Source organism: Caretta caretta, chromosome 13 (assembly GCF_965140235.1).
Source record: "Caretta caretta isolate rCarCar2 chromosome 13, rCarCar1.hap1, whole genome shotgun sequence".
NCBI lineage: Eukaryota > Metazoa > Chordata > Testudines > Cheloniidae > Caretta > Caretta caretta.
In genome coordinates this window covers 26,377,414-26,403,238 of record NC_134218.1, presented here as the reverse complement: position 1 = coordinate 26,403,238, position 25,825 = coordinate 26,377,414, and the positions used below count along the sequence as shown (strand labels likewise).

At 45.9% G+C, this 25,825-nt stretch overlaps 1 protein-coding gene and 1 long non-coding RNA gene across 3 annotated transcripts in view; one reads left to right on the top strand and one right to left on the bottom strand.

Moving 5' to 3' along the window:
* Positions 1-11,326, bottom strand: part of LOC125622419 (uncharacterized) — a 71,761-nt gene extending 60,435 nt beyond the window's left edge. The window contains exon 1 of the long non-coding RNA XR_012664725.1: positions 10,858-11,326. This is a non-coding gene — a long non-coding RNA (uncharacterized LOC125622419). The remainder of the gene's footprint in view (positions 1-10,857) is intronic.
* A 167-nt stretch (positions 11,327-11,493) lies between these two features.
* The window catches only part of TP53INP2 (tumor protein p53 inducible nuclear protein 2), a 56,748-nt gene continuing 42,416 nt past the window's right edge, over positions 11,494-25,825 (top strand). The window contains exon 1 of one of the 2 annotated variants that reach the window (XM_048820721.2): positions 11,494-11,834. The gene's annotated coding sequence lies outside the window, so the exon portion shown is untranslated. The remainder of the gene's footprint in view (positions 11,835-25,825) is intronic. The other variant, XM_075118833.1, reaches the window with a different exon arrangement.

The window sequence follows — 25,825 nt, the reverse complement described above, 5'->3', positions numbered from 1 at the left end:
GAGGTATATCTGGTGCTTGCCAGGGAACACTACGTCTCATGGAACGAACATATGCTGGATTTCCCCTCTTTCGTTTGATGGAAAACTCAAACAGTTGAGCTGTTGACCAACGGTTGCACAAACTGTCACAGACACTAGCTAAAGCCACCACGGCCAGAAGGAGCCGTTCACTCCAGACCATGATTTGAGGTAGACGTAACCAGAACACCAGATCTGATCCAATCCCCCACACTTTGGGGACGTTCAGATTCAAGCTTTGTGTCTGGGGTTTCTCTCTCTTATGGGCCCAACTTGAACATTACACCTTGAGTCACTGTCCTCTGGGAAGATCAGAACTTCATGACTTAGGCCCATCTCTTAGGTTTCCAAATGGATCCCGGTTTTACTGAGTCTGGCCTCTTCCCACAGTAAAAGCCAAATGGAGGTTTCTCGGGGCCAAATGACTGAAGTTGCAAAATAGCCAAGACGTGTCCTAGAGGTGGAATCCATTTGTCACTGAGAAACCTCTATCTGGACATCCCGGTCTTGAGAGCAGAAACCAGCAGAGCAAGATTCCCATCCAGATGAGCAGAGTAATTATCTCGGCTGAAACATCTTTAAGGTTTTGACATCTAATTCCCTTCTACAAACATGCAAGGTGTCACAAGGTCAGGACTGAGGAGGAGCCCATTACATAAGCCATCTTTGAAATACTCACTGATTTCCCAACTACAATATGGGATAAACCCCAGGCCTAACAGAGTCTGAGGACAAGTTTCCAAACTGTCTCTATTGAACACAATGGCCTGGACCAGAGGATGGATGACCTGGACACACACATGGGGAGAACTGAGAAGATGATACCAGCACTGGAAGAAGTGGAACAGGAGGGTAAGGGCTTTACCCTCTTGGCTAAGGAATTTGGTCATTTAGCAAGGAGGCTGGAGGAAGAGAAACAGCTGAGAGATGGGAATAATAGACAATTAGCTTCCCTGATAGAGTTGATGGTACTTGTTTATTACTATTTTTATTTAATAAGCACCCCCAGACTACCAGTCAGGAACAAGGACCCATTGTTCTGGACTCCATACAAACACATCAACAGACATGGTCCCTGCCCCCAAAAGCTTACAATCCCTCACTGAAAAATACCTTATTTATTTCGGCTGGAACTTTTCAGAGCAGCGTAGCTCACTTAAGCCCTTTGAAAAGCCTCTATATCTAATTCTTTGTACTTAATACATCTCTACATTAGAGCTGGGTGTCATTGTTTTGGTGAATAGTAAATTTGCTGAAAAATGCAATTTCGGGCAGCCAAAACTATTCACAAATTCAGGTCGAATTCGGCAAAGAGTTACAGCTGAATTTTTTTTAAAAGGGGACAGTTTTTTTTCAATGAACTATTTTTTAAACAAACTGTTTCAACATTTTGTTTTGAAACTAACATTTTCAAAATGAAATGGTTACTTTGTTCAACCCCAATGAACTTGTTTTCGCTGTTTTACTTCGGTGAGAAAAATGGGGGCGGGGGGACTCAGTTTTTGTTCAAAAGGAAACTTTTTGTCCCCTGGATTTTTCGGTTTGGCCGTTGAACTAAATGACCATACTACATCTAAGGGAACAAAAGCCAGACTATGCATGAAGGGTGTCTTTTGTTTCATTAAAAAAATGTTTGATTTGCTAAGGATAAATCAATTACTCCCTCTGCAGAGCATTTATCTGTTATTTTACTTGCAATGTTATTCAACGATCACTCCAGATTTACATGGTTTTCTCAAAAGGGCAGAAGGATGAATTTGTGGTTAGAACACAGGACTATGAGTCAGAAGATCCTGGTTCTGCTACAAGTTCCCATGTGAAATGAAGCAAGTCATTTAATCTGTTCTCAGTTTCCTTCATCTTTAAAAAGAAGGACAATACCCCCTTCCTAAGTCATGGATCCACTTTAACAGTAAAAGGTGTAAATTCTCATCCTAACAACCCACCCCCAGCCTGTTTGTTTCATCCACGTAATGTATCCTGCCTGTCAAGTAGATTGTAGTCTCTCTGAGGCAGTGACGGTCTTTCTTATGACATGTCTGTACAGCACCTAACACACTGGCATCCTGACCCTTGACTAGGATTCTTAGGTGCTACCATAATACCAACAATGAAGAATCTTTTGGAAAATAGGTCTAAACACTCCTTAAACCAGGGGATCTCTGCTCTACTAAATACTTAAAAATTTGAAAAGAGATAACGTGCAGGGAAATGAAATAATGGAACTAGTTTTCTTTTAACAGGACCCCAAATGGCATGGATGATGGAACATCACAGGCTTTTTGGACACTCACATAATGGGTGACTCAAGACCCCATTACAAAGAATAGTTCAAACACGCAATAAATATGTCCCTTTGGGGAGCAAGGAGTTGAAGGTTGTTCATTTCATTTTCCTTATTTATTACTCTGATATTGTATGGAGTGTGTATATTTAGGCTCTAAGTATGTTGTGTGTGTAAATTATGTATATCAACTAACTAAAATCTCTGACCACTTCTAATTGCAAGGAACAGCAATATGGTCTACACAATTAATAGAGCAGACTCCAGACACAAACATCAGATCCAGAGTTTGAATAGCCCAAAGTTCAGAGCTGCTAAGATCCCAGGTTTCAGTTCAGGCACATCTATGGGCCTCTGTTTCCAGGCCAGATTGTGAACCCCTTCCTCACAAAATGAGCGGTTACTCTCCACAAGTAGTCCCATTGACTCCAGTGGTATTACTTGGGTGAGTAACTGCTCAACAGACTGAACAATGAGTTTATAATCTGCCCCACACAGCTAGCGGAGCCCTGAACAGCATGATGTTACGGCCAATGTCTTTAGAATCCTACAGTAGGGACTATCATGGTACTGGCTTGGGTGAAGTCAGAGTAACCTGATATGATATCTACAGGACTAGACCAGACAGGGAATATTTTATTTGACCTGACAGTACCAAGCCCTGAAACCTTATTCTTTGTGGGCTTAGTGCAAACCTAATCAAACCATTGTTTATAGGGTCCCTATTTGTACATAAGTGTATGGCTAAACTATTCAAACTTCCTTGTGCATTTTTTCTTTTCTTAATTAAAGGGAAAATAACATAGAGGGTTGAGACTGTGATGTCTACCGGTTTGTTTGGATGTCACTATTAAAACAAACCAGAGAAGCACACGTTGGCCCCAATCCTTCAGTGATCTCCTGCTCCTTTTGCCCACAAAGTCAGTGGGGGTTGTGAGCAAATGCAGAGGTCTGTCCATTTCATTGCCAGATCAGTGTCTTCGTTGGAACTCTGCAGCCCCTAGAGTAGATTCTATATGAATTCTTCCTTGCAAATTACAACATGTTTTATTACGATTAAACACTTATATCGCGGCAGCCACCAGAGGCCACTCATATCGGAGACCCATTTACAACACAGTCATCCAAAACGTTCTGCACTGAAAATATTTTTTTAAACCCTGTTAAGGAGCAAAATGTTATACACCATAGTCTGTCTGTGCAGGAAGCTTGCACGGAGGCCCTTAGTATGAACTAAGAAAACCTCTTCGGCCCTGATTCTAGAATCCGATCCACCAGCATAAATCCCTGCATGCAGTACCCAGTCCCAGCATCCTCAGATTACAGGAGAGGGGCTTCAGTCTGAATGTGACAAACCACTACGCCTGTACAGGATTTTTATTCCAACTCACCGTATGTTTCTGTTGCATTCAGGGGGATAATAGAGGAACCTTCCTAGAGTAATACATTGCAATGGCCAATAACAAAAGACTTAGTAGTCAACTGGTAAAGAGTCTGCCTCCTCTTACAAACATTAGGGCCCAATCCTCAATTTGTGTAAATCATCAGAGCTCAGTTGAAGTCAATGGAACTACAACAATTTACATCAGCTGAGGAGAGGGGTTCAAATCCCATTAAGGTTAGAGTTTTAATACTGTATTTTCTATTCACTCCCCTGCACACCAATATGCCTATAGACTAGTTTCTACCACTCTTCTAAAAGCAAAATGAAATCAGATCCCCATCATTTGACTTTATTAGAAAAAACTGAAGTGAATATTTTAGTGCAATAAAGCCAGGGTACTCTCAAAACAGCCTAATCCAGTGGTCCTCAAACTGTGGGGCATGTACCCCTAGGGGGTCTGGAGGAATGTTCGGGGAAGAGGGGTGGTGCGGCAGGGCCCAGGCCAGACCCCATGGGGAAGCGGGGAGGGAGCGCCATCCAGCCCCCAGCATCCAGCTGCAACCATGGTCCCCACCCCCGTCCTAGTGCCCAGCCATGGCCCTGCTCCTGACTGTAGTCCCGGCACGCGGCTGCGGCGCCCATCCGCGGCCCCGTGCTCAATCCCACTCCTGATTCCCCAGGTGCAGACCAGGTAAGGGGTGGCGTGCCAGCAAAAAAGTTTGGGGACCACTGGCCTAATCAAAAAAGGCTGCCATGTGACCTAGTGTGTTAAGGTGGAGAGTGGGGTGCAGGACTTCTAGGTTCTAATCCCTATTCAGCCACTGTCAAATTGTGTAATCCTGGGCAAACTACATTAACTCCCTTCATTTGGGGGCTCCACTACAGACACCCTGGGCATAATTTTCAGTGCTGCTGGGCACCTACAGTTCCAATTAGTCACCAGATCATCATGCCCTAAGCACTTCAAGGGGAGCACCCAAAAGGAGCGACACTTGGACTTTAGAACATTCTGATGTTAGCTTTCTGTGCCTCAGTTTACCTTGCAGTAAAATAGGGATAATAGCTATCTCATGTGGCTGCAGCAATGCTTAACTGGTGTTTTTACACCGCTTAAAGATCCTTCAATTAAAAGGTGGCAGGTGTCCAAAGTATTATTTAAATTGTTAAAGTTAAATAAGACTCAATTAGGGTTAATTTGGCCTTGTCTTCCACTCAAGGAATTCTGGCTTGCAAAAGAAGAGATGCCCATTTAGCCCTAATGCTACCATATTTGACTCAGCCATTTAAATGGCTTTGCTAAGAGGGTTGTTTTTACAGACGTCCCATCCCTGTATTGCTTCCTGCTGTCCTCCAGCGCGGGAAGCGTTCAGGATCAGGTGAAATAACATAGAGGTTCGGCCTTTGATCAAACAGTGCTCTGGGCAAATCAGAATCTGGGGCCACCAAACATGTCGAGTTCTTGTTGTTACTGTGGTTGGGGCACCAAAGCCGGGACGAGTTGCCCAGGCTGCAGTTGTGGGGGCAGAGCGGGGGGTTCGTGAAAGCACTTTGCACGTTCCCTCTGAAGCTCTCAAAACTCTTCCCATTAGCTCGTCTCGTCTGACCTCCTGTATAGCGCAGGCCAGAGAATCTCGCCATTTACCCCTGTGTTCAGCCCAGTGACTTGTATTTGACTAAGGCAGACCTCACAGAACGGTGCACTATCGTTATCGCGGTTTTAATCCTGGGGAAACCGAAGCAGAGCAGGGAAGCGAGTTATCCACCATGAGTCTGGAGGCTGTTTCGCCCCAAGAAACCTCATGTTTTTGTGCCTTGCAGTCCACACCCCGCACGCACACCACTTTCTTCGGCTTCTGGCCATGCAAGCTGGGACTCGCCTGAAGTGCCCAGAGGGATAATGGGAGATTCACAAGGGAGACGTAGACACCAAAGTCCAACATCTAGGCACCTGTGGAGTTCATAACACCCTTGCTCAGATGCTGCCAGACGCTGCAGGCACCCACCTTTCCATTGATGGAGTCCTCAAGGCTACTCATTTTGGCAGCTGGTCACATGTACAGCCTCGTAAGCCCTGACATCCCTAACTCATGCTTAAGCCCTGGAGGAATTCACAAACCAGGTGTTTCCCTGCCTGTCTTGAGCTCGGGGCCTGATCCAGTGGGCACACACTGAGCACATCTAAACCCACACCAGAGACACCCATGGAGGAGGAGGAGGAGGACGACGAAGCAGCAGCACATCCCCCTAATAACCTTTAGCCCAGTGGTTCGAGCACTCATACAGGACATGGGAAACCCAGGTTCAAATCCCCACTCCGCCTGAGGTAGATTAGGGATTTGAATGTGCGTCTGCTACCTCTCCTGAGTGCACTCTGACCACAGGGCTATGGGGTACTCTGAGGTATATCGCTCTGTTGAAGATGTTCCACGATGTATAAATAACTAAATATTCATTGGAGCAGGGAAAGTGCTGGGTCTCCCATGTGCAAGATGAGCGCCCTAACCCCAGGGCTATAGAGTCATTCTCACTCCAGCTCAGGGCATACTGAAGTATTTCTACACAGTGGAACAGAGATCACAGCTAGAGATAGCTGCTGCCCTGTCTGTCTGGCACCTAACACCCAGCTCAAAGGGAGTTAGGTACCTAAGCCCCTTTAAGGGCAGGGCTTAGGCATTATTGCCCCTCAGTCTCCCTTATGATTCCCACCCTCCCCGAATGCACAGCTGGTTTCCTCTGGGAGCTGCATTCCCTGCCTGTCATGGACACAGAGCGGGGGCCAGCAGGACAGGGTTTATCTCCTCAGCAGTTTCTCTCTCTCTCTCTCTCCCCCATTATTTCCCAACCCATGTGATTTCCTTTCCCCACTCACCCCCACCACTTGCTTCTTCTCCCCTGACTCTCCTTGTGTTAAACAGTGGCTGATTAAAGTGCAAGCGACCAAGATCATTGATAGATTTAGGCTGCCTGCTCCCTTTCTACTATGGTTTGCCTTAGGCTCCTTGCTTGGGAGCTGTGGAAATCCTACTAGGCTTCCAAAAGCTCACGTCTTTTCCTCCAGGCCCACTAATGGACAGTGAGTTGTTTGCCTCTCAGGTCTTGCTGCTAAAGAGACAAGAAGAAATCTGGCTGTGGATCATAGACCCTCTCCTTTATCTCCCTTAAATAATAATATTTCATCATCAGTATAGCACGTAGGAGCCGCAGTCACGGACCAGGACCCTAGATGCTGTACAAACACAGGAGGGAGGAAAAGGCCCTACCTAAAGCACCTCCCCTAGTGCAACGGCAAAGCACTTCACAAACACTAGTGAATTTAGAATCACTGCAAGTATCATAATACCCATTTTACAGATGGTCCAGCAGCCACTCTGGGCAACCTTGCTTTGGGGTCCATACAAGGGTGGGGTGTCTTTGGTGTGGATTCTGTATCTCAAAGCCCATACTTTTAAGAGTCCACCTGAGGACACGATCACTCTTGAGCATTTTGACATACTGAACCTTTCCCACACCATCCACCCTAACGAGGGAGAGTTTTTATGATTTGGGGCATACAAAAATCTGGCAGAAGCGTTCCCGTACGTGAAATGCAGGGTCAGTTAACATGGTCAGTCTCAATAGCAATACGTATTTGAATGACAGGGACAGAAAACAAGAGAGACTGGGAGTACAGCACAGGCCTCAATTTTCATTTGATACACTGACCCCTCTTTTTAAGGTGAAAAATGTTCAAATGATAAATGTATATCTTCAACAACAACCATGAATTGTAACCAAATATAATGATTCCAAAATGCAGTAAATGATTACTAGTTTCTCTCTCATGCAAACTAGTGTTGAGTGTCCGGATAGAAGTAATGTGGGTGAGTACTTGTCACCCCCATTTTCATCTGCCAATGCTAAAGCTGATTTTGTGAGCTCATTGCAACACACCATGCCTCCTTCCCATGCCCAGAACACAGTACATGGCAGTTTGGTACGGCTAGATCCACATCTAGAAGGTGCATCACGCACAAAAGAGCACTTGCTTAATTTCAAAATATTTGGAGGAACAAGCCGGACGTTGTCAGGTACAGTTTTTGGAAACAGACACCGCGTACCCATCCGCACTGCAATGGGTCAGGTGGTGGTGCATCTAGATCCAAAGCACTTTTCCACACGCATGCCTGAAGATGAGCTCGTTTTCTAGAAATGCTTCAGTTGGTGGTAAAGTGCTAAGCTCTGGTGTTGATGAGGTACGCTTGCTGAATTTTGCTGCCCGTGATTTCTACCATGCTTCTGACATGGTGGCACAATTTAATTGTCCGTAGCCTGCAGGCATGAATTCAGTTGCCTGTCCAATGGCATCAGGCACTGATGTCAGCAGAGAGAGGGAGTATCCAGTTCACACAATCTGCAACACAGTGACTTTGCTGAAGCCAACATAGGTAGCTACCATCTCACAGCCTGAGTGTGCAGTCCTGGTACAGTGTTCTGGTGGTGCTCTGCAGCAGCATGGGATGTCTATTACTGCTCGCTCTTGGACTAGGGGTTCTATCGTCACTAAAGATGTTAGGCCCTGTTCAAGGTAATGGTGCAAGAGTAATATATACGTCAGTGTCATCTGATAATACATCTACCATTTGCTGTACAAGGATGTTGTCAGCTTCCTCATGCAAGATGGCCACATCTTCCCTGTTGATCACCACATCTTCCTGGTTTGTTTCAGCGGGGTGTTGTGTCTGCCTGTGATGACTAGCTTGTGGTTTAGTGTGTCATTGCTGCAACTTCTTGTCTTGATTGAGTTCTGTACCAAACGTGCCAATCAACAGTTTCTTATTTTCAGTAACTGTCAAGATGACTTTCTGTGGGGGGAACTGTGTATTTTGCACTCAACTCAGGCACTCTGCTTGCTTCTGTAGCTCCGCAGCTCTGTAGATTTCGTGACACCCTTTGTGCTGAAGTCTTTGTACTTGTCAAAAACAAGATATGCAACATCTTCTACTAACTCGTGTACAGTGTCGACTCTGAAATCAGTCACAAAGTCCTTGAAACAATTTGCTGGCCAGTGTACTACCCAAAGAACTGTGGAACTGGCAATGACTATGCAAGGGACTTCTTCTGAAGTTTGTCTAGTTGACACCTCTCTCTTCAGCTGCTTCTTTAGGTTAGACTTAGCCTTGGCAGTCCTCATGTCACCAGTCCCTGCACACTGACATTAGTACAGGAGCCAACTCATGGTGTTGAAATATTCTTGATATCAATCTGTCATGAACTTGCTTATAGGCCTAACATTCTTTAATATATAAGGTTAGTGTCAAATACCTTTGTTGGCTCAACAAATTGGGGGGAGGGATAGCTCAGTGGTTTGCGCATTGGCCTGCTAAAGCCATGGTTGTGAGTTCAATCCTTGAGGGGACCATTTAGGGATCTGGGGCAAAACTTGGGGATTGGTCCCCCTTTGAGCAGGGGGTTGGACTAGATGACCTCCTGAGGTCCCTTCCAACCCTGATATTCTATGATTCAACCTACACATGCTTTTTTTGTCACTGCCAGTGTCTCTAGTAGCCTTGGCATTGTGTCATAGAACCCTGTAGGCCAGCTAAGTTCAAATTCTTGCATTTGGTGAATTCAAACTGTAAGCGTGTCATCTACATAGAGTGGCACCACCCGTCAACCACAGACAATGTTTACTATTGCCTCTGGGTGCTTAGTGGGGTCTCAAGGATCAATGCACAACTCTAGCCTCTTAGTAATGGCCTCTCTATCAACTGCATCTGCAGCAATCCTTGACTTCATTTCCTCTTTGAGGATCTCCTGTATTTGTGCCTCATTGGTGTCATTTATGTTTCCAGTGTCTTCCACCAGCCTGCTGCCTGAGTGGAGGCTAGGAGCACGGTTCTTGATAGTCTCTGGCTTCACGAAGGTGGTTTCAATGTACATGTCACTCCATATATAATATTCCATATTCCTCAAAGTGGTTCATGATACGGTACGTGCTCATCCTTCAGAGAATCATGGAAATGAAGGGCTGGAAGGGACCTCAAGACGTCATCAAGTCCAGCCCCCTGCACTGAGGCAGGACCAAGTAAACCTGGACAATCTCTGTCAGGTGCTTGTCTATCCTTTTTCTTAAAAAGCCTCCTGTAATGGGGATTCCACAACCTCCCTTGGAAGCCTATTCCAGAGTTCAGTTAGAAAGTTTTTCCCTAATATCTAACCTACATCTCCCTTGCTGCAGATTACGCCCATTAGTTCTTGTCCTACCTTCAGTGGACCTGGAGAACAATTGATCCCCGTCCTCTTTATAACAGTCCTTAATGTATTTGAAGACTTAACAGGTCCTGCCTCAGTCTTCTTTTCTCAAAACTAAACATGCCCAGTTTTTTTTAATCTTTCCTCAGAGATCAGGTTTAATAAAACTCTTACCATTTTTGTAGCTCTCCTCTGGTCTCTCTCCAATCTGTCCATATCTTTCTCAAAATGTGGCACCCAGAACTGAACCCAGTACTCCAGCTGAGGTCTCACCAGTACAGAATAGAGCAGGACAATTATCTCCTGTATCACACCCCAGAATGATATTAGCCTTTTTTGTGGTTGCATCACATTGTTGACTTGTGTCCAGTCTGTGATCATAAACTATTCTAAGACAATCACAAGATTTGAAGACAAAAATGCATCTCCCTACATTACAATTCTGTAAAAAAAATTATATAAATAGGATTCAACCGACCCACATTATTCAAATCAAATTATTTTAGTAGATAAAACACATATACCAAGTGAAGAGCAAACAGGCCTGCAAATTGCAACTAGGTAGTGATAGCTAGCATGGAAATTAATGAAAAGCATAAAACAAAACAAAAACAAAAGGGGAATGAAGAAAACAGCTGACCATGGGTTTGGTTATAATCAGTTAAAGTCTATAATTTTCCAATATTTCCAAATTAATTTGCAGAAGTGAATATGTAAGAATTTGTTAAGTAAGCACGTTCTGAGAGCACAAGACAAATATACCTTGTGTCTCAGTTGCGGAGGAGAGGGAAGGTATTAGCAGCTAGGTGTATGGCTAGAAGAGGGACTAATACAGACACATGTGCCTCCTGGCTAATTATGTTCCATAACAAAATACTAGTGCGAAGTTTCCATGAAAAAGCAACTGAAATTCAATTAAAGTGGTTTCACTCTCACCTACCTTGGGACTGGGGGGTGGTAATAAGTGCTCATATTTCAAACCGCTCAACAGTCACAAGATGGCAGGAGGCAGTTGCTTCTAAATTCAGCACCCACAACCACACACACACACACTCTATGGGCACTACAGCAAGGTACTGCCCAAACCCTGCATTGGGCTACTGGGCTGAAATGGGAAAGCAGAGGCCACCCAGCGTGCCCAAGGTCAGACAGAGAAGAAGAAGGGAGTCCCGTGTGGGTGGGACGGGCAGAAGGCGGGGGCTGGGCTGCCCTTTATCCTGCTTGCAAGGGGGCGAAGGAGCAGATTCCTGGGAAGCCCACTGAAGACCTGGCATTTGGGGTCAGGGGAGGCTGCTGCTCTCTCCCGAAGACAGAGTGGGGAGGAGGCGCATGCTCAGTTCCGCACCCCCAGCCCGGAGCTTGCCTAGTGCCACACTGCAGCCGGCAATCGGAAGCCCCCCACAGCCGCACCCCAGACTCCACGCGGGTCCCGGCTCTTACGAGGAGCAGCTCCGACTCCTCCCCCATCCCCTCGGAGGGGCGCGTCCTTGAAGCCCAGCCCCAACTCAGCTCTGCCTCCCATTGGCTGCTTGTCCGCCGGGTTACGCCCTCGACGGGCTGGCCCCTTTGTGACGCCACAATCAGCTGTTTGGACGTTCTAATTTCTGATCTGGTCTGAGATCAGCAGCAATAACAGAAAATAATAATAATCACCCTGAAGCCAGTGGAGGGAGGGTCCGGCCCCAACTGCAGCCGCCGCCAACAGCTTGCAATGGTGCATATCTTCTGAGAAGAACAGGCACACCACCACCACCACCTCCTGCATCTTTTTTTTAAATTTCCATTTATAATATTGTTGTTGATTTTAATTAAAACTACCTCACAGACTGCCTGAAGCTGGTGCTTTACGATATTTTAAAAATCTTGTGGGTTTCTTGCGGTGTTGTTTACAAAATAATTGCTGACATTAAAGGCAAGGTAAGTGCCATCCTCTGTTCTGAAATGTGGCCGGCTAAATTCAAACTTGAGAGCCATCTCTTTGTACTGCGGGCAGTATATATATATATATATATATATAAAATGTTGTTTACGTTTTTAAGATCTCTCTCTCTCTCTGAATTGAATGGGTTGGGTGTTTGTTAAAATCTCGGTGTGAGGGTGTATTAAGATTTAAGAGCCATCTATTTTCTCGCTGGTGTGTGATTTAAGGTCCCTTTGTATTTAGCTGGCTGTGTGCAGGCAGGAGCATCTCTTTGTGTTTTAGTACGTTGTGTGCATTACATTTGAGGTGGCTGTTGGGTGGAAGGGAGAAAAGAGCTCATTACCTTGTTGGGTTTCAGAGTAGCAGCTGTGTTAGTCTGTATCCGCAAAAAGAAAAGGAGGACTTGTGGCACCTTAGAGACTAATAAATTTATTTGAGCATAAGCTTTCCTGAGCTACAGCAAACGGAGACTATTAAGCTATGAAGAGGGGTTGGTCTTTTGTTGTTTCTATACATCAGCCGTGGCCTGTAGTGACTAGGGTGAAAGAACAGGGTCATTTTGGATCTGGAGAGAGGCTCTTACTTACTTCAACCACACAAGAGTCTCTCTCTCTCTCTCTCTCCTTGGCTTCCCAATAATGGGGCGGGGGGGGGGGTGATCATAATGTCGAGGCAGGTTTGTGAGAGCAAATGGCCCCAGCTAAACCTCAATCCTCCTAACTACATAAGATGGTGATTTTGCTTGGATTTGGTACTAAACAAAAGACATACGAGGTCGCCAAAAACAATGCACTGGGACTCGGGATCCGGCCGGTGTATTCCTCTCTTTCCAGCTCATATGCAGGAGGAGCCGTTTGTCTCGACTCCCTTTTGCCACAAGCAGTGGGGTTTAAATCAGTACTGCACACGAAGAGAAGGGGAGGGGAGCAGAGAGCCCGTTTAGGGCATAGCAGGCGAGTGGGAAGTGTACACCCCAATCAACTGCAGGTGAGAGGGGTGACGTGCTGCGGCTGCTGCTTTGGCTCAAGCTGTTTCTCCGATCCAGAGACAGCGGCTTATGCTGAGACGATCCAAATCGGGCCTGTCTCTGTTCGGCTAATACACTTCTCTCCCGCAGGCGTTTACAGTGGATGGGCAAAGCGAAGTTGGTGTCTGGCTTGTTTCCTGATCGATTTCCCATTTCTTCCCTCCCCCCTGCAACCACTGCAGGGTTAGCATTGCTCGCTTGCATGCACAAGAGAGCGCGAATTGCACCAGATCCGCTCGGGTTTTGGCAACCAAGCCTGCCTAGGGAAGGACAGAGGCTGTCCAGAGCCGTGGTATGGGCACCACGGGGCTGGGTGTTTGTCCAACCCTTCTTTGGAAACTGGCAGTGGTGCCAAGGAGGGTGGCTCCTGGCTCGCCTCCTCCTCGAGAACATAAACAGGAACAAAGCCCCGGCTCCTGGAAGGGGGCAGATTTTTCCACCCCCCTTCCCCCACTCCCCCGCGTCTGCAGAAAAAAACAACTGGTGGCCAGTTGCACCGCTCCAGTCAATACCCCCTTGTCTCTATTTGTTGTTTGTTTCTCCACCAACGGATTAAGATTAAAGGCGGATCTCTATTCCCATTGGCTGGAAGCCTGTGGTGACGTGCGCGTGATTTGCATATGACATTGGAACCCAGCCCTCCTCCACAACACATACTGAAGTTGTCCTCTTTTGACCTGTGCTGAGGGATGTAATGTCCTCAGTGCTGGTTTGCAGAACATTCCTTTGACAGCTTTGTAGGCAAAAGACAGTGGGTAATATTTTTATCTTTGCCTTACCGAGCAAGGCAAGGTCAGGCTGCTCAACTGAATAAGGCTGAGCAAGGGGGGAGAGGGGGGGAGATATTAATGCTCACCTTTGATCTAGGAAGTTATCCTTAGCGCTAGCTACACTGCTAGCCAGAACTCAGAGGTTGCTTCACTGAGCTATATTAATGGCTATATATAATTTGGTATCCTCACATGCAGATTAGCAAACCTAACCTATTTTTTTTCATACCATTAAGATGACAAAATGTTCAGCTATGCCATAGTACTGGAGTGAAATGAAACGCTACGGCTGGATAAAAATGTTCCACATTAAATATCCTTTAATACCTAATCAGTAATGCAGATCCTAGATTGCTCCATTAACTAGAAAAAATAAATAGGAAAGTTATTTTAGTGGTATGGCGGCTCCATAAATATAGCTAATAGGGGAGGGGAGAGAGAAAATACTTTAAAACATTATTTGCAGCTGCTTGAGTAGGTCTGAAACTCAAAAACTTTTTGAGATCAAACAACTTTCAAATGGATCCCATGCAAAACTGGTGTAATCCCTTTCTTATAAGTTATTTGGGCTGGAAATGCTGCCATCATGAAATGCTAGTTATAGATTTATTTAAGCTAAATCCTGTACATCCCATATTATTGAAGTTTTGACTAGTTAGATTTTTAGACCCCGATTCAGCAAAGCACTTAAGCGCATGCATGAGGAGGGATAGCTCAGTGGTTTGAGCATTGGCCTGCTAAACCCAGGGTTGTGAGTTCAATCCTTGAGGGGGCCACTTAGAGATCTGGGGCAAAAATTGGAGATTGGTCCTGCTTTGAGCAGGGGGTTGGACTAGATGACCTCCTGAGGTCCCTTCCAACCCTGATATTCTATGATTCTATGAAGTCTTATTAACTTCAGTGGGATTTAGGCATAGGCTTAAATGCTCTGCTGAAGGCCCTGGTGTCTTTCATGTTAGGCCTGAGCAGATTGACCGATGCAAATACCAGCACTGGCCCATTGAAGTGTATGCTACAAACCTCTCTGCACTATGGAAGTTTACAGGAACAGCCAGAAATCTCACTGTTCAGCTGAACTTGTTTAGATGCACATTAGCCCTACGGCAGGCAAATTCTGGCTGCTGGACTTGTTCTTACCACTTGCTTTTCAGGTGGTTAGAAGTCATTAGATCATCGTCTACTCTAGGGGCCAGATTTTCATAAGGGCTTAGCAGTCAGCAGCTTCCTTTAAGTCACCTACATTATTAACTGGCCAGAGCAATAGAAGCTGCGAGATGCTGAGCCCTTGAAAATCTGGCTCTAGTTGTGGGTTCTTAGCAATGGGGAAAGGGAGTTTAGCTTCGGTTCAGCAGTGCTAGAACTAGTAGAAGCCCTGGGGTCAGAAGTGTGGGGGGGAATCATTTTGTAAATTTCCCTATTGTAGACAGAATCTAAGGGCTAGATACATCCCCCACCCACTCAGAGCCCAAACCAAGGGCTAGATGCCATTTAAGCGTAGGGAGATTAAAGCACTGTCCCCGCTACAAGAAATACCCACTGCTGACCAGGGATGTCAATAATGGGCACAGCTGAACAGGTATTGACCATGGTTTTCTGCAAGCGTAGACAAGGACATGCTCTGTATCAGAAGCCGTGATTAAAATTTCTGTGGGGCTTTGTGTTCTGCCCAGGGGCGAGTTTCACCCTAGTCCTTCCCTTCCTTAAAAAGCTCTCCTTTTCCACAATACCTACAAACAAAAAACTTGACAATGATTAGGCCACTGGTGCACTGGGACCACAGCCTATCAAACTAACCAATATTGTCACCGTGTTTCCTTGTGTTCCCCCATCAGCTGGTGTCCATCTGTTGGATCATATTTCGATTGTAAACTCTTTGGGGCAGGGACTGTCTTTTTGTTCTGTTTGTACAGCACTTCACACAGTGGGGACCTGGTTCATGACCAGGGCACCTAGGTGTTCCAGTAATAGAATAATCTAGTTTATAATTCTGCCACATTTAGTCTCAGATGTATTAAAAAAACAAACAAAAACTCAGCAACTTTGCCCTTCAGTAAGTTCCCCCCCACCCTTCTTCCCAATAGCAGCAGAGAGACCTGCTTAAAAAACAAATTCCAATTGTCTCAGTAAACATTCCATGGTTTACATCAAAATCACTGAATATCTGAATGAATGTATGAGATGCCAGCAGTTTTTCTTTAAGGAATAATTTTGCACTAACATCTAGTGCTTGCCGCCAAGAGTAAAGACATCTGAGTTATAATAAATGATTTCTTTGGCCCTGATCCTACAATAAGCTCAGCCCAGACAGATCAACCATGCACCCACAGAGCCCTACTTGGGTGCTGTGCAGATACAGGGCTCCAAGCCCATGGTACTCATTGCAGGATTGAGACCTTTGTATCTTGAAAGTAAAATGTTCCAGATTAGCATTCAGGCTTATGCTTTTACATAAAAATGAGCTATTGGCTTGTTCATCCCTTGATATACATATACACAGGTACTCCTATTAATATTGTTACATATCTGCATCAAAAGGAGACCAAGGTGGCTTCCAAAAATCCACACGCTAAACCATGGTGCTTTTAGAAAAGGAGTACTTGTGGCACCTTAGAGACTAACAATTTATTTGAGCATAAGCTTTCGTGAGCTACAGCTCACTTCATCGGATGCATTCAGTGGAAAATACAGTGGGGAGATTTATATACATAGAGAACATGAACCAATGGGTGTTACCATACACACTGTAAGAAGAGTGATCACTTAAGGTGAGCTATTACCAGCAGGAGAGCGGGGGTGGGGGGAGGGGAACCTTTTATAGTGATAATCAAGGTGGGCCATTTCCAGCAGTTGACAAGAACGTCTGAGGAACAGTGGGGGGTGGGAATAAACATGGGGAAATAGTTTTACTTTGTGTAATGACCCATCCACTCCCAGTCTCTATTCAAGCCTAAGTTAATCGTATCCAGTTTGCAAATTAATTCAAATTCAGCAGTCTCTCATTGGAGTCTGTTTTTGAAGTTTTTTTGTTGAAGAATTGCAACTTTTAGGTCTATAATCGAGTGACCAAAGAGATTGAGGTGTTCTCCGACTGGTTTTTGAATGTTATAATTCTTGACGTCTAATTTGTGTCCATTTATTCTTTTACATAGAGACTGTCCAGTTTGACCAATGTACATGGCAGAGGGGCATTGCTGGCACATGATGGTATATATCACATTGGTAGATGTGCAGGTGAACAAGCCTCTGATAGTGTGGCTGATGTGATTAGGCCCTACAATGGTGTCCCCTGAATAGATATATGGACATAGTTGGCAACAGGCTTTGTTGCAAGGATAGGTTCCTGGGTTAGTGGTTCTGTTATATGGTGTGTGGTTGCTGGTATTTGCTTCAGGTTGGGGGGCTGTCTGTAAGCAAGGACTGGCCTGTCTCCCAAGATCTGTGAGAGTGATGAATTGTCCTTCAGGATAGGTTGTAGATCCTTGATGATGCGTTGGAGAGGTTTTAGTTGGGGGCTGAAGGTGATGGCTAGTGGCATTCTGTTATTTTCTTTGTTGGGCCTGTCCTGTAGTAGGTGACTTCTGGGTACTCTTCTGGCTCTATCAATCTGTTTCTTCACTTCAGCAGGTGGGTATTGTAGTTGTAAGAACGCTTGATAGAGATCTTGTAGGTGTTTGTCTCTGTCTGAGGGGTTGGAGCAAATGTGGTTGTATCGTAGAGCTTGGCTGTAGACAATGGATTGTGTGGTGTGGTCTGGATGAAAGCTGGAGGCATGTAGGTAAATACAGCGGTCAGTAGGTTTCCGGTATAGGGTGGTGGTTATGTGACCATCGCTTATTAGCACTGTAGTGTCCAGGAAGTGGATCTCTTGTGTGGACTGGACCAGGCTGAGGTTGATGGTGGGATGGAAATTGTTGAAATCATGGTGGAATTCCTCAAGGGCTTCTTTTCCATGGGTCCAGATGATGAAGATGTCATCAATGTAGCGCAAGTAGAGCAGGGGCATTAGGGGATGAGAGCTGAGGAAGCGTTGTTCTAAGTCAGCCATAAAAATGTTGGCATACTGTGGGGCCATGCGGGTACCCATAGCAGTGCCGCTGATTTGAAGGTATAAATTGTCCCCAAATGTGAAATAGTTATGGGTGAGGACAAAGTCACAAAGTTCAGCCACCGGGTTTGCTGTGACATTATTGGGGATACTGTTCCTGACAGCTTGTAGTCCATCTTTGTGTGGAATGTTGGTGTAGAGGGCTTCTACATCCATAGTGGCCAGGATGGTGTTATCAGGAAGATCACCGATGGATTGTAGTTTCCTCAGGAAGTCAGTGGTGTCTCGAAGATAGCTGGGAGTGCTGGTAGCGTAGGGCCTGAGGAGGGAGTCTACATAGCCAGACAATCCTGCTGTCAGGGTGCCAATGCCTGAGATGATGGGGCGTCCAGGATTTCCAGGTTTATGGATCTTGGGTAGCAGATAGAATACCCCTGCTTGGGGTTCCAGGGGTGTGTCTGTGTGAATTTGTTCTTGTGCTTTTTCAGGAAGTTTCTTGAGCAAATGGTGTCGTTTCTTTTGGTAACCCTCAGCGGAATCAGAGGGTAATGGCTTGTAAAAAGTGTTGGAGAGCTGCCGAGCAGCCTCTTGTTCATATTCCAACCTATTCATGATGACGACAGCACCTCCTTTGTCAGCCTTTTTGATTATGATGTCAGAGTTGTTTCTGAGGCCGTGGATGGCATTGTGTTCTGCACGGCTGAGAATATGGGGCAAGTGATGCTGTTTTTCCACAATTTCAGCCCGTGCACGTCAGCGGAAGCACTCTATGTAGAAGTCCAGTCTGTTGTTTTGACCTTCAGGAGGAGTCCACCCAGAATCCTTCTTTTTGTAGTCTTGGTAGGAAGGTCTCTGTGGGTTAGTATGTTGTTCAGAGGTGTGTTGGAAATATTCCTTGAGTCAGAGACGTCGAAAATAGGATTCTAGGTCACCACAGAACTGTATCATGTTCGTGGGGGTGGAGGGGCAGAAGGAGAGGCCCTGAGATAGGACAGATTCTTCTGCTGGGCGAAGAGTATAGTTGGATAGATTAACAATATTGCTGGGTGGGTTAAGGGAGCCACTGTTGTGGCCCCTTGTGGCATGTAGTAGTTTAGAGAGCTTAGTGTCCTTTTTCTTTTGTAGAGAAGCAAAGTGTGTGTTGTAAATGGCTTGTCTAGTTTTTGTAAAGTCCAGCCATGAGGAAGTTTGTGTGGAAGGTTGTTTTTTTCTGAGAGTATCCAGTTTTGAGAGCTCATTCTTAAACTTTCCCTGTTTGCTGTAGAGGATGTTGATCATGTGGTTCCTCAGTTTCTTTGAGAGCTTGTGGCACAAGCTGTCAGCATAGTCTGTGTGGTATGTAGATTGTAATGGATTTTTTACCTTCAGTCCTTTTGGTATGATGTCCATCTGTTTGCATTTGGAAAGGAAGAGGATGTCTGTCTGTATCTGTACGAGTTTTTTCATGAAGTTGATAGATTTCCACTCCATACGGCTAAATTCAGTGTCTTGCATAATGACAGGTTTCAGAGTAGCAGCCGTGTTAGTCTGTATTCGCAAAAAGAAAAGGAGTACTTGTGGCACCTTAGAGACTAACCAATTTATTTGAGCATAAGCTTTCGTGAGCTACAGCTCACTTCATCGGATGCATACTGTGGAAAATACAGTGGGGAGATTAATATACACAGAGAACATGAAACAATGGGTGTTACCATACACACTGTAAGGAGAGCGATCACTTAAGGTGAGCTATTACCGGCAGGAGAGCGGGGGGTGGGGTGGGGGGGACCTTTTGTAGTGATAATCAAGTTGGGCCATTTCCAACAGTTGACAAGAACGTCTGAGGAACAGTCGGGGGTGGGGGTGGGGGGAATAAACATGGGGAAATAATTTTACTTTGTGTAATGACACATCCACTCCCAGTCTCTATCCCAGCCTGTTGAAGAAACCCCAGACTTCTGGGTAATAACTTGAAGTCCACTGTTGACTTTTCTCTGCATACAGCATGTAATGAATTAAATTTATCCTCCGTGAAGTGCCACTGACTCCAGTGGATTTATATCAGGGACAAATTTGACCCATTGGGTGTTGCTTTCAGCAAAGCTGTTTTCACTGTGGGAGTTGCGGTGTATTTGTGTGCCCAGGGTTTGTACTTCCCTCAACTTCTCACCCACAAGGGTGAGAATACCCCTGTGCCCACTTCAGTGACAGAACAAAACCTATCAACTTCAGCGAGGTGTTGGGACAGGATTCTTAAAGGGATGCTGCCAAGCATGACATTTCTGGGGAGGGTGAAAAACCCCCCACACCTTTCTTTCCCTCCACCACAAGTTATTTAGAGTGGTTATTTTGTCACTTGAAATAGCTATAAAACTCATGTATGATGTTTGTTTGCGTTCTGCATTTCACTCAGCTTGGGGAAAAACTCAATAGTTTCATTTTTCTGGTTCTCCTGCACAATGCCAGAGTGTCTTGGTCCACAGTATGTGAGCGATCAAAGCAAAAGTGGTCTTCTCCACTGAATGTAAAACTTACTGATAAAAAACATTTTTCTTCATATTAGATTTCCCAACTTCAGAGCATCTCTTCAGCATTTAATAACTGATAAGGCCCCGAGCCTGAATTCAATCTTCACAGACTGACCCTTGAGCCCAAGTGACATGCCACTGGAGTCGATGGCTCTACATAGATCCTAATCCTGAAATTGGCTAACTTTGGGCATCAATTAACATGGATAAAGTTCCCTTTGGGAAATGCATTAGTGGATTTAGTTCACTGTTAGTTGGCAGCCACTTATGGACACTGAGGTTGAGCTGCAGAGATTTTTTAAATAATGATGGACTAAATGCACTAACCCAGCCTTGCAAAGCTGCTCTGAAAACTTACGAGCCCAGGAACAAGGTCTTCTCCCCCACCCTTTGCTGTGAAGACTGATGCTAATGAAGATATTGATATGTCACTCACCCGTCCAAAAAACTTATTACTGTCTGGGTGACCACAATGCTGGAAGGCGGCATAGAGCTCCTCACCCTATCTTGTTTGCTAGAGCAATAAACGTAAAGTATGTATTGCATCCCCCTTCAGCGGCTATTAGCCTTACTGCTGTTGCCATATAATGGAGTTTTTCCTTTAGCTAGTGGTGTTTAGAGGTGTGTGCCATGGCATCAAAGGTCCCATGCTCAAGTGCTGCTGCTGACCTACGGGTGAGGGCGATTACTCAAGCACATAAAACACAGGTGTGGTCTTGAACAGCTATGGGGTTAATATAGTTCCCAAAACCATCTGCTTAAGAATCCTGTTCTAGTTAAATGTCACAATCCCAAGATGTTCTTTCATGGCATAGCATTTTGATCTCCAAGAATAGGACGATTATAGGCACCAAAGGGAAGAATTATTTGTGTGTCTTTTTTTGTAGACATAGCTGAAAACAGCATTTCCCAAGAGCATCATAGGCATGCACTCGATTGGTGCCTCCAATGCATTATACTGACGACTGTACGGGGTATTCTTAGCTCAGCTTCGGAAGAATGTAGTGTTTGTCGTCAGTCCCTGTCCTGCTGTGTAGTATTTATGGAAAGTTTCTGGGATCCTGGTGCCATTTTCTGAATAGTATTACAGCCTGCGATTTGAAATCTGCTGCCCCTGTTAGCTATGAAGAAACAGACTCCCACTCCTAGCTTCAGCAGCATTCCTATGCATCATAGGTCTTTGTTGCCATTCCTTTCTCCTATTCTTAGCTTCTAGGGCTATTTGCAGAGACAGTGATTCACAAAACAAAGCTAATTATGTATGCAGATCTATGGGAAAAAATAAAGCCTATAAACAAGCTCTTATCTGAATCTGTTTAAGTGCTTAAAAATATGGAATGGTTAGAGTTTTCAGAAGAGTGATGACAAACGTAACCCTTAAGAAGCAAGTTTAACCTTCAGGGGGTGTCATTTGAAGACTGCTTATTTTCCGCGATGGGTCCGGCCACTGGGAATTGCTGTGGCAGGGAAGAGGTAGCCTCTTGGTGCTGGAAACCGAGGACGGGCCAGGATTCAGAATTCTGACTGGTCCTCTTCCTTCTGTTGGGGCCACTCCAGTTGGCCCACCTTCCTTTGCTGCCAGTTCCTGAGTCAGTCTTAAGGGTAAGGGCCAACCAAGGGAAAAGGCAGTACTGACTGGAGAACAACCTATACAAAACTGTGGAAAATTCTGCATGGGATTAGCAGAGTGGCACGTGGAGAGAAGAAAAACCCAGAGGAATTTATAATCCTTTGAGGGCAGATAAGGGTTAAGGTAGGTCAGGTCGTATCTTGTGCCTTGAGACCACAATAACAGTCTCCCGCCTCCGGAGCCCCAGCCAAAACCAAGTGTCAGCCAAAATGTTGTACCACAGTGATTGTACTTGCTCGTATACAGGGGAGAATGGGGTGTTTCTTCTGCATACAGTGAGTTGCCGCTCTGAGGCTTGAGGTCGATGTCTCACAGATGGCACCTTGTATCACACAGAACTTGGTGGCACCAGCCCCATCTGTGTTTGGTTTTTTCCCCCCTCTCTCTCCAGCCCAAACACAACAAAGATTTTGTCCATTCACCCTTAACTGTCAGACTGTGAGCAGATGTCCCCTACCCAGGGTCATCCACAGATAGTCTGAACTGTCACTCCATGGCTAGCTTCCTTTGCAGCTGGGAAGGGGGAGTAGATTTATGTACTCCAGTCCCTACTTCACACTATGACACTTTGCTCCTAGACTCGAGGAAGCGATGCACAGGCAGGGCCAAGGCCGGACTGCTCACCTAGCCAAGTGATGGGATGCTGTCCCAAGCCTACAGGAGTCTGCAAACCTGTGCGGTTTCTTGGAGGAGTTTTCCCTGGGTGCCCTACACAGTGCTCCACAAAGCAGCTGTGGAGTTCTGTTAAGAGGGAAGAGTTTGTGGGGAGTTTATCACTGTCTTTTACACTGTGCTAAACACTAGAACTGGTTGGAAAGAATTAGGGGAGGAGTCTTTCCCCTGTGGAAAAAGTTTGACTTTTTTTCCCAATCAAAAGTCAAAAATTGGAACTGTCCATTTAGGAATGCCATCATAGTGCCTCTTGGAAGTTGTAGTTCATTCTCCCATTCTCCTCTGTATGCTGGCCTCAGTGATATGACTGCATCTCCCACAATATGCCAAAAAGTGTGTCCCCTTTTAGGGAAGTTTCCACACACCCACCTTTAATTTCAGTTAGATGGATGTAGGTTTTGCAGTTGCCAAATGCTGTTAAACCATGTTGTACCCCAGAATTAGCTGCATTTCACCGGTGGGTGAACTGATTCCTGCATATCTATTTGGAGACAAGAGACTGTCGTTACTCTGAACACTGGAGTGGACAAAGCATCTAAGGCCATCTACATTACAAGAACGGACTCTGGGGACCTAGTTACAACAGATGCAACTTAGTGTAGACAGGACCCAGCAGCGTCTCCACAACTGCGATAAAAACCCAGACAGCAGAAGAGCTGAAAACCAGCTCCCTTTGACAGAAGAGAGTATTTTTTTCAGCCATACTGGCAACCGAGCCCCACTCTGGCAGCTCCTCTGGCACGGCTATACCATCCCCAGCCCTGCTATGCAGCTGCATCTTCTGAGTCCTGTCCGGGGTCTGTACAGCAGCCCCGCCGGAGGACAGGGCTCGGGGGGAGGGGAAGGGGTACAGCTGTGCCAGAGGAGCTGCCGGCATGGGGTTCTGCTCCTTTCGCCGCTGCGGTTCCCAGGATCGCCCTGAACCGCAGGCCTCTCCTGGGAACCGCGGGCCGAAGGAGCAGAACGTGGGACTGCTGGGTGGCCGCACGCCAGTAGCTCCTCTGGTGGGGCTGCTGTACAGATCCCGGACAGGACTCAGGAGACACAGCTGTGTGGAAGCCCCACCCGGCAGCCCTATGTTCTGCTGCTCCTTGTCTTTCCGGTACGCCGTACCGGCTGTAAATAACTTATTGGTACAGCAAACTGCACTACCCTACTTGCACCACTGGTGGGCTGTACTGGCAAAAGTGCAAGAATCACACATGACACAAACATGCCCGGAAGCGTCCTTCACTAAGCATGACCCTTGTGCATTCTTTACAGTCAACCTTGAATGACCAAGCTTGGCATCAGCTATGCCTGATGTTGCAATAGGAGTTAAAAAAAAACAAACAAAAAAACCCCGCTGTTTTGGCCAAGGACACCCAAGCAACCCTATCTCTTATGACAGGTCTTTCAGGCTCTTATCTCTCTGTGCAGGAGAGATAAGGACCTCAGTTTGAGGTTTCACTTAAGAGATCATCAACTAGATGGAATTCAGTTTCTCTGCCTTGGAAGGTTGCCTCTGAAAGCCCAAACCTGAGATTCCAGGGCATTTCAAACCTGATCCCTAGGCAACTGAGCCACCCAAGTCATTCTGCATTATCTTGTAGGGCATCCCCTGGATTACACTATGTAAGATTGGCAGGCCACTCAGGAGGTCTTCACATAAAGCGGAACCTGTTGCTGAAAGTGCCTTTTGTTAACTACTTCCCCCTTCCATTCATTGTGGAGGTTCATAGATGGGGGTAGGGAGCAGGAAATGAAAGGAACCTGCTCACCAATAAAGTAGTAACTAGTCTGCTCACGGTGGGCATGTCTTCACTGCAGAAGTAACCCTGATGGCTGGCACCTGGTTAACTGAGCTTAGGTGTGAGCAGCCATACTGCCAGGTTCTACCCAGGTTACCAGTACTGCACTCCCCCCATGTGTCATTAGGACTCCTGGGGACAGGGCTGATGAAAGGGGGACAACTTTACTAGGGCCCCAAACTAAACAGCCCCCCCCCCCGAACATCTCAGGTCTGTGTAAATAAAGTGGGGAAAGTGGGCCCCAGATTTCTCTCGATGGGCTTGTCTGGGGGCATATCCCCTTTGCACTACAATAAGCTTAGCAGCTGAATTCCTGGTGAATTGTCAGATAACTAGTCTGTTTGCCTGGGCCCAGGTGGAATTGTGGAAGGCTCTGGAGGACAATCATAACTTAAGTGATTTAATTTGTGTCCTCAATGCTAGGTGATCCAGTTACCAGCCTAAGTGAAAGCAGCACCTAGGTTTTAGTTTACAGCTCCAGCTGGGCCAAAAGCACCACCAAACCTGGGCGAGAGGATGGCGTGTGGGGAAGGAGGAGGGCTCAGCAGCAACTCCCAGGTTTACTTTGCAGTGAAGACAAACCTTGTGTGTGTAGAAGTGGCCGTACTAGTGCTCCATCTTCTCTCCTTGTGTTTATTTTGCTTTAGGCTCAGGTAATTGTAACAAACCATATGGGTTTAATTCCTTCAGGCAAGGAGCTGAGACCTACTCACCAGGGGGGATTCCCTGACTCTATGGGGGAAAGGAGCAAGTTGGAGGACTTAAGTGTTAAACTCTAGCTTGGAAAAGTGCAGCACTCAGAATCCCCTCCACCAGGTGCATCACCAGGGTTTTTAAGGCCCCTTTACAGACAAACTGAGGAAACAATTTGCTGCTCTTTCTTTAGCATCCAGTGGTTCAGAATAAAACACATGGTGAGGGAGCGAGGCGGGGCACAGTCACTTTAAGACACAAGTAGCATGTTACTGCTATCCCATCTTCCCCAAAGGGGGAACCAGTCGACAGCAATTTCTGAGGGTGTTGCTTAGTTGGTGTCAGTATGGGCAGGTTCCATAAGAATAAGCCAAAGGCCACCCCACTTTCCCTTTTGCCTTGAGCCAGGCCTGGTGACTATCCTCACACAACCACTTATTGCACACTAGCAAGACCCCCCGTCAAGCCAGTCTACAGTTAATACCATGGGGGCCAATTCATCAGCTGGTTTAAGTCAGGAGAGCTCCATTGAAGTCAGTGGCACTATACTGATTTACAACAGCTGGAGATTTGGCCCAGAGTCTGCATTCCCATTAGTAAGAACCCCTTGTGCCCTTACTGAAATCGGTCTTCCACTGGACACGCTGACTGGTTTGTTGTTCCAGGATTGCTCAGAAACATGATTGCCTACACAGGTTTGTTATTGTAGGGTTGCTCATGGCAAGCACTGGGCTACTGATAATTATTAAACACTTAAGACATCGTTCCATGGCCTTTAACAACGGATAAGAAAAAGCAATTTTGGGGCCTACTAGACCTAATTGTAGCTGCCTAGCTGGCAAAGGTAATAGCT